The 9,457-nt window shown below is 42.7% G+C and overlaps 1 protein-coding gene across 1 annotated transcript in view; it reads right to left on the bottom strand.

Annotated features, from left to right (window-relative positions):
• Gnal (G protein subunit alpha L) overlaps nt 1-9,457 on the bottom strand; it is a 139,043-nt gene that overhangs the window by 108,998 nt on the left and 20,588 nt on the right. The gene's annotated exons all lie outside the window — the stretch shown is intronic.

Raw genomic sequence — 9,457 nt, 5'->3', positions numbered from 1 at the left:
AGCAGCTTCCCTTCCCCTCCCCTTCCCCTCCCCTCCTCCCCTCCCCTCACTTCTCCTCCCCTTCTCCCTCCTTCCCTCTCTCCCTTCCTCCCTCTCTTCTTTCTTTTTAGAACTATATCTACGAGAGAGAGAGAGAGAGAGAGAGAGAGAGAGAGAGAGAGAGAGAGAGAGAGAGATCAGCAATAGAAGGACAGAAAGCCACTGGTGAACCCTAGCAGCTTGCATAGCTCCAGCCTTTGTCTTGCTCAGCTAAGTGCTCACCGAGAAGCCCAGCCACCCCGGCTTGTCATTCATCAGAGGGAGCGCTTCGGATGTGAAGCAATTCCTTTTGTGGCAGAGCTGAAGTGTTGTTAGTTTACACTTGTGGTTTGATTACAAAATGTCCCATAGACTCTTGGGTTTGAAGACTCAGTGCCTAGTTGAAGACATTTTTTTTTTTTCCTGTAGGTACTGGAACTTTAGGATGTGGGGGCCAGTTGGAGGAAGTGGATTACAAGGGAGCATGTCCTCAAAAGGTATCTTGTCCCTGCTCCTTCCTGTCCCTGTGTCTTTGCTTGGGGTTGTCCCGAGGTAAGATCTCTGCTCCGCTCCGCTCTCCTCATCAAAGGCCTAGAAACACAGCCAGCCAACCACAGACCAAAGCCTGTCTATGTGCTAAAATAAACCCATCATCCCTCGTTGATTTTGTATTTGCACCTGTGAACCTCCTCAGACAGCATGAACCTGGATGGGCAGACACCTGACAAGGCTGGACCACACCAAGGCTCTGGTGCACTTGGTAGACTGTGAAGTTTAGCTGGAGGGGAGCAGGAGGGTGGTTTCTCTGTGCAACACTGCCACCTGGTGGTTGCTTCGAGGGATAACAGACACGAGACCACAGACATTGAGCATCTCTGTGGTGCTCAAATATAGAGCAGAAGGCAGAGGAGGTACCTCCAGGTCTGTTTTTCAGCAGCCCGCCCTCCCCACCCCAACTCCACCTCCTGCTATTTCTTCTAAAAATGTAATTATTAGTCGACGTGTTCTTCGGCAATTTCATGTTTATTATACACTCTTGTCACACCCCCTATCCCTTCTTCCCACTCCCTCTGCTGCACTGTTCCCCGAGGAGGTGACACAGCTTTCACTTTTTAGGGCTAAGCACTCAAAGGTCACTTGCTCTTAGCACTTTGACTAGCCACGAGTCTCTCTATTAACCATCATTTGCTATAAAGAGAAGTTTCTTTGATCAAGACTGAGGTATAGGGCTGGAGAGAGAGCTCAGTGGTTAAGAGCACTGACTGCTCTTCCAGAGGTCCTGAGTTCAACTCCCAGCAACCACATGGTGACTCACAACCATTTGTGATGGGATCAGATGCCCTCTTCTGGTGTGTCTGAAGCAGTGACAGTGTACTCACATAAAACAAACAAACAAACCTTAAAAAAAGACTGAGGTATAAGTGTAAATATTTAGGAGACAGTTGGACAACTTGCCATTTCAGGAAAAAAAAAGGTATAGGTTCATCCCTCCTGCTTTATGGCCTCCCAAGGCATGGACCAGGTCCTCAGTACTGATATTGAACTTTCTTCTTTGGAGCAGATCTTAGATCTGGGTTTTTAAAATGAGTTGGCTCACAGCTGCAGAATATTTATAGGGAAAACTGTGTCTTCCTGTGCTTGATCTGCACAGTCCCCTTTCTACCCAAACTTGATAGCATCTAAGAGATGCAGGGGTTTCTTCATTTTATAGAGCAGGATACTGAAGCTCAAAGGCTGTTCCTTAAAGTCACACCAGTAGAGAAGTCTGCGTCCAAATAGCATCCCGTGGTTCTTTTTTGTTTGTTTGTTTTAAGACAAGGTTTCTTTGTGTAGCCCTGGCTGTCCTGGAACTCATTCTGTAGACCAGGTTGGCCTTGAACTCACAAATCTGCCTGCCTCTGCCTCCCAAGTGCTGGGATTAAAGGCGTGCGCCACCACTGCCTGGCCATTCCTGTGGTTCTTATGCACTGTCCTTACCACATGCCTTTAATGACTGCAGCCTTTTAAAAATTCTGGGGAAATTGTTCCTGCCCGAACCACATCCCTCATCCTGCCACCCCACTTTTAAAGGCATATAGTATTCGCAATTAGAATTATACCCACTGTCTTTGGAATCCATGTTCTTCCTTGTGCTTGGGGCAGGGGTCCTCTCATCAGCCTGTCCTCACTCAGACCAACGTGAGGGAGGATGGGATCTTAAATGGTGTTGCCTATGCACAATTCAAAACTGTGAAGTTTGTAGCTTTAGTCTTTTGTAACAAAAACTAATAAGCACCCACTCAAGTGCTGACTTGAAATGCTATTTTGTCAGGTTTAGGTGTAAATAACCTAGGTCAGCAGTTTGTGCATGTGTGAGACAGGGCGCATGTGTGAGACAGGGCGCATGTGTGAGACAGGGCTTCTTCCGTTGCTTTTGTTTTTAACTTGCTTTTGTGTTAGAATTAGTTCTCCTTCTTCAACCAATACCTGTCACCTTTGTTTTAAATAAACGGTCCTTACACACACCACACACACACACACACACACACACACACAATCAGTTGCTTGCCCCTACCACAGTTGTGCCACTACTGTGCCAGTAAGTGCCTCCTGTCTGCCAAGCTGGTATTGTATCACGCAAGCTCCAAAGGTAAGCAAGACCGTTGCTGATTTTTCTCCCTTGGCTTCCTGAATAGTCACTCTGGCCTTAGGAAGACTAGCCAGCATCACTTCCAATTTCTGGCTCAGATTCAACATAGTTACTTTGTATTCTGCAGTCAAGAAATGTCGTGTCTTCAGCAATAGGGTCTTACTAGTCCTGGTGGGCAACCAAAGGCAGCGTGTGTATAGCGTGTGGTGGGTGGGGCTGTGAGTCCATTCTAGCCAACTCCTGGGGAGGTGTTCCAAGCCTCATACGAGAATTTTCAATAACATATGGCTTCTGGGATTGATGTTATTCACCCACGCAGGAAACTCCATGTAAAGTCCCCCACCCCTTTTGAGACAGAGTGTCACTATCTATCCCTGGCTGGCCTTAAGCTCAGAGATCTGCCTGCATCTGCCTCCCAAGTGTAGGGATTAAAGGTGTGCATCACCATGCCCAGCCCCCTTTGACGTCTTCTTAAAGTTATATTTTAAATGAGCTTATAAAGTAGTGGACTTCTACGTGACTTCTTTGTACATCCTTATTTGATTACATCTCACTGAGTAAACTCGATACCCTAACCTCACCCACCCATTTAAACTGTCTCATGCCCAGTCTCCCTCCCCACTTAAGGTCTCTTCTACTGCCATGCCTCCTTTGTCATTTCCAGCTATCCACAGACATTTCAAGTTAAATAAACAAATATAAAAAGGTGGAAGCTATGATCCACGTATAAGAGAGGACATGTAGTGTTTGACTTTCTGGCTCTGGGTTGCCTCAGTCAGTACGGTATTTTCCAATCTCATCCATTTTCCTATGGATTTCATAAGTTCACTCTTCATTACCACTGAATGAAATCCTGTGGTGTAAATAATATCACATTTTAGGGCTGGAGAGATGACTCAGCGGTTAAGAGCACCGATTGCTCTTCCAGAGGTCCTGAGTTCAATTCCCAGCAAGCACATGGTGGCTCACGACCATCTGTAACGGGATCTGATGCCCTCTTCTGGTGTGTCTGAAGAGAGCAATGGTGTACTCATAAACATAAAGTAAATAAATAGATCTTTAAAAGAAATCACATTTTAATTATTTGTTCTTCAGCTGACGGACATATAAGTTGATTTCATTTGCTACATTTGTGAGTAGAACAGCAGTGGACACTGCTGAGCAAGTTTCTCTGAAGTGGGATTGGAAACACACACAGGAGCGATATAGCTGGATCATTCTAGGTTTTTGAAAAACCTTCAAGCTGATTTCTTTCTTTTTCTTTTTAAAAATAGATATTTTCTTTATTTACATTTCAAATGTTATCCACTTTCCTGGTCTCCCCTCTGAAAATCTCCTATCCCCTCCCACCTCCCCCTGCTCACCAACCCACCCACTCCTGCTTTCTGGCCCTCGAGTTTCCCTACACTGAGGCATAGAGTCTTCACAGGACCAAGGGCCACTCCTCCCATTGATGACTAACTAGGCCATCCTCTGCTACACATGCAGCTGGAGCCATGAATCCCACCATGTGTACTCTTTGGTTCCAAACTGATTTCTAAGGCTTCACACTCCACCACCGGTGTATTGGGGTTTCTTCCCCTTTCACATCCATGTTTGCATCTCTTCTCATCTGTATTCTTGGTGATGGTCATTTGGACTAGGGTGAGGTGGTTTTAATCTGCACTTCCCTGATAGCTGAGGATGCTGTGAACACGTTGTAAGTGTTTACTAGCTGCAAACACTTTCTTCTTTTGAGAATTTTCTTTTGAGAAACTTGATTGTTATGCAGTCAAGTTTCAAGCTGATAGTTTTCTCTCTTGATTAAAAAAAAATAATAATAAAGTTCTCTTCATACTGGAAGCTCTAACTCTTTGTCAGGTGTACAGCTGACCAAGTCTTTTCTTCTCATTTCCAGGGCTGCCTCTTCACTCAGTTAACAGTTTCCTATGTTGTTTAGAGGCTTTTTAGCTTCATGGGGGTCCCCATTTGCTGAATGTGCTACTAGCGTCCTATTCAGAAGGTGCTAACTCGCGCTTACATGTGGAAATGCATGCTTTGCCCTCTAACACTTTTGGAGCATCTCTCATGTTGAGGTCTTTGATACTTTGGGGGCTGATTTATGCAAGGTGGAGGTAAGGATACACTTTAACACTTCCACTTGCTGCTGTCCAGTCTCCCCCACATCATACGTTGAGATATTGACTTTCCTCCGCTGTATATTTTTGTTACTTCTGTAAAAAAAGTGAATTAGCTGAAGAAGTGTGGATTTATACCTGTGTTCCCTGTTCTCTCCCACTCATCTGCACGCCTGCTTTGTGACATATACTGTTTTCATTGCTATGGCTTTTATACTATGGCCGTACAACTTGAAATCGGGCATAGGGATCCCCTCTGCTGTCTTCTTTTTGTTCAGGATTGCTTTGGATATTATCCGTCTTTGTACTTCCATATAAAAGTTAAAATTACCTTCCCTACGTCTGTGAAGAACGGTCTTGGGACTCTATTGGGAAATGCATGGGAACTGTTGGTTGCTTTCGATAGGACACCCATGTTCACAACATTAATTCTGCTCTCTGAGCACAGGAGCTCTTTCCATATTCCCATCTTCCCCACTCTCCTCAGTATCCCCAAGTTTTCACTGTAGAGGTCTTTCACCTGCATGGTGCAGCTTATTCCAGGCATCTCACGGTTTTTATTGAGGTCATCGGGAATGGGACTGTTTCCTGGGTTTCTTTTTCAGTATGTTTGTCTCTGGTTTGGAGGGAGGCAGTGGGTTTTTTTTTTTTTAATATGTTAATCTTGTACCACTTTGCCAAAAGTGTTTATCAGCTCTGAGAGATCTTTTGGTGTCATCATTAGAGTCTCCTCTGTATGGTGTATGGAGTTGTAGTATCTACAAAAAGGGATGTTGGATTTCTCTTTTATATTTGTATTCTTTTCATTTCGTTCTCTGCTCTCACCAAGACTGCAAGCACTGTACTCAACAGGAATAGGAAGAGTGAGCACCTTTGTCTTCTTGTATCATGATATTAGTGGGAATGTTGGGAGTTTTTCTCTTAAACACAACGCTGGCTCTAAATTTGTCATATAGAACATCTTTGACGTATGTTCCTTGCATGTCTAGTCTCTCTTTGACTTCCATGTTAGATTTTGTCTTTAAGAAGGAACCAAATTAAAGCCATTTTGAATAAAACTTCCTTTTTGAATAGGGAGTCAAATAAAATTGAAATTCCTAAGACCTCCCTGGGTAACCGACATCCTGCTTGGAAGGAGAGATGTATGTGGGAAACTGACATCCTGGTTGGCATGAAGATTAGACAAATTCCATCCTGGTTGACAAGTTAAGACATGAATGTTAGACAAGGCAAGTCCTTTGCCACAGTTGAATAATCCAACCAATGAGAATGAATAAGTGTGTAGCACAAAGACATGTTCCCAAGAATATCCTTATCCCTAAAATCTGATTGGTAGGAAAATGTAACTGAAACTTGGCACAGATGTTTGCAGTTTTCAAGATTAAAAGCACTGTGACATTTTGGCTCAGGGTTGTGGTTCAGCACCAGAGTCCTGTGGCCCTGATCGATCAGTAGTGGTCTGATTACAATAAATTTTTGTCATCTGCAAAGACCTGGTGTTTGAGTTATGTTGAATCTAAGAGGACCTCACAAAACGCCAATGGTCCTTCTATGTCTACGGACATGACCATGTGACTTTTGTCTTTGAATCCATTTATGTAACAAATTTATTGATTTATTTATGCTGAATCGTCCTTTGCATCTATGAAATGAAGTCAACCTGATTCTGGTGAATAATGTCTTTGATGTTAACTGAACTTGGCTTGTCATTTAAGACAGGATCTGTGTATGACTAGCCTGGAACTTCCTGTGTAGACCAGGGTGGCCACAAACTCACAGAGATCTACCTGCCTTTGCCTCCTGAGTGCTGGCATTAAAGGCATGCAGTGCCAGGTGCAGCTCATTTTTCCTTTTCTGTTGTGCCAGTCTGGTTTTGGCATCTGGGTGATGCTAGCTTCATTAAAATGAACTTGAAATCCTTCTTTTCTTTTCTATTTTATAGAATGGCATTGGTGTTAGTTCTTTCAAAGGTTGCTGGAGTCCTTCATTTTTGAAAATTACTGTTTCTGTATCACTGATGGTTGTAGATCTGCTTAAATTATATGTTTTATATTGCTTTAATTTTTATAGGTCAGAAGCATCTAGAAATTCATCCATGTATTTTAGATTTTTTCAAACGTAGTGAAATATAGTTTTTTAAGGTATGTCCCCTGAACTCCTCGAATTTTGTTGGTATCTGCTATAACGTCTTCTTTTTAATTCCTCAAATTTGGGTCTTTTTCCTCTTTTTGGGCAAATTGTCTAAGGGTTTGTCAATTTTATTTATGATGGTTCTTTGAAACCATCTCTTCATTTCACTTCATTTCATTGATTCTTTGAGGGTTTTGTTGTTTCTTTTTCATTAATGTTTACACTGATCTTAGTTGTCTCTTTTACCGCTTTTAGATTTTGTTTGTTCTTGTTTTTCCAAAGACTTAGTCATTAAGTCATTAAATTTAAGTTATTTACTTGTGTTCTTTCTGATTTAAATATATTTATTATTATTATTATTATTATTATTATTATTATTACTATCATTATTTGTGATGTATGTGTGTGTGGTGTTTGGGGCCCACATGTGCTTGAAGATAACTTTGTGCAGTTGCTTCTCTCCTTCCACCTTTTTCTGTATTTCAGAGACTTGATTTGAGTCATCAGACTTGCCTGGCAGACACTTTACTCACAGAGCCATTCGAATGTTTTTTGTTTTGTTTTGTTTTGTTTTTTTGATGTAAGTACTTCAAGCTACAAACATTCCTCTTATTCCAATTTGCTTAGACAGAATACAAGATGTTACTTTAATCTCACATTTAATAAGACTTACTTGTATCTTAATGTGTGATCTATTTGAGGAAAGTTCTACAAGTTGCTGAGAACAATGTGTGTGTGCTCTTTAGTGTTTGGGTGGAAGGTTCTATACATCTGTTATTCCATTTGATCAATGGTATCATCTAATGCTAATGTCTCTTCTGTTTCCTTTTTGTCAGATAAGCTATCTATTGGGACAGTAGGGTGTGAAATCACCTACTATTGCTGAGTTGGGGCTAATGTGTGACTTGACAACTATTAGTACTTGCGTTATGAAGTTGGATGCACTTGTGTTTGGTGTGCATATATTTAGGATTGTAATATCTCTTGAAGGATTGATCCCTTAATGAGTATGAAGCAATCTTCTTTTATCTCTTCTGTCTAGTTGGGTTTGAAGTCTATTTTGTTAAATATTAGAATAGCTAAGCCTGCTTAGTTGTTAGTTGTATTTGCTTGGAGAACCATCATCCATCCCTTTACTCTAAGGTGGTGTCTATCTTTGGTTGTGGTGGTTTGAAGGATACACATTCCCCATAGTCTTAGGGATTCGAACACTCGGTTCCCAGTTGGTGGCACTGTTTGGGGTAGGTTTAGGTGGTGCAGTCTTGTTGGAGGAAGTGCATCATTCGAGGTGGGCTTTGATATTCAACATCTTGAGACACTTCCAGTTCTCTCTGCTTCCCACTGCATTTAACGATGTCAGCTCTCAGTTTCCAACGCCTGCTGCCATGCCTGTTGCTTATGGCCTGGATACCAGTCATCATGGACTCATCCCATCTATAATTCCAAGTAAATTCTTCTTTCTATAAATTGCCTTGGCTGTGGCATTTTATCAGAGCCACGGAAAGGAAACTAATACAAGGATTTTGAGATTACTCTAGAAACCCATCACCCATTTTACTAAAGGAACATTTGGCCATACTTGGCTAAAGTCAAGGCAAGGTTGCATTTGGGGTAACTTGTAGGGATTGAAGTAGAGAGGCCAAGGGTGGTTCCTGTCAGCCGAAGCAGGATATCTTCTCTGATACTATGGCCCCAGGTGAGGCCTCCCTGCATCCACCCCTAGAAAGGATCCCCTTCCCTCTGCCACAGGGGACAACGGTTACATGTACAGAGAGCTGCATGATTTGTTGCCTGCGTGTCAGATTGTTGATGCTCGAGGCCTTACTGTTACCTTACAGAAGCCCCAATACCGGTAGCTTTATTTCTGAGAAACTGTCACCAGGCCAAAAGTGGGAGATGGAGGGAGTATTTAATAAGCCTGTCCATTAGGCACAGCAGAGCAGATTAGGTAAATTGCCTGTATGTAAGCCTTTTAGTTCTGTGGGAGGAAGCTAATATTCAGTATGTTGTCGTATAAGAAGTAGCTCTGAAGCAAAGTACACAGTTAAAAAACTCCAGGGGAGATGAACTCCACAGCTACCCCTCCAAGCTATAGGAACGAAAGGGCATCACCTGGCTGTGACCCCCCAACCCCCACAGTTTAACTTGTTCTTTGTAGAATGGAAATTCATTGTACTGGGTAGTTTTGTGTCAACTTGACACAGCTGGAGTTATCACAGAGAAAGGAGCTTTAGTTGAGAAAATGCCTCCATGAGATCCAGCTGTAAGGTATTTTCTCAATTAGTGATCAAGGGGGAAAGGCCCCTTGTGGGTGGGACCATCCCTGGGCTGGTAGTCTTGGGTTCTATAAAAGAGCAAGCTGAGCGAGCCAGGGGAAGTAAGCCAGCAAAGAACATCCCTCCATGGCTTCTGCATCAGCTCCTGCTTTCTGACCTGCTTGAGTTTCAGTCCTGAATCCTTTGGTGATGAACAGCAGTATGGAAATGTAAGCTGAATAAACCCTTTCCTCCCTAACTTGCTTCTTGGTCACGATGTTTGTGCAGGAATAGAAACCCTGACTAAG

This window comes from Mus pahari, chromosome 15 (genome assembly GCF_900095145.1).
Source record: "Mus pahari chromosome 15, PAHARI_EIJ_v1.1, whole genome shotgun sequence".
NCBI lineage: Eukaryota > Metazoa > Chordata > Mammalia > Rodentia > Muridae > Mus > Mus pahari.
Note: the sequence above shows the minus strand (reverse complement) of the source record. Positions and strands in the feature narration are given on the sequence as shown.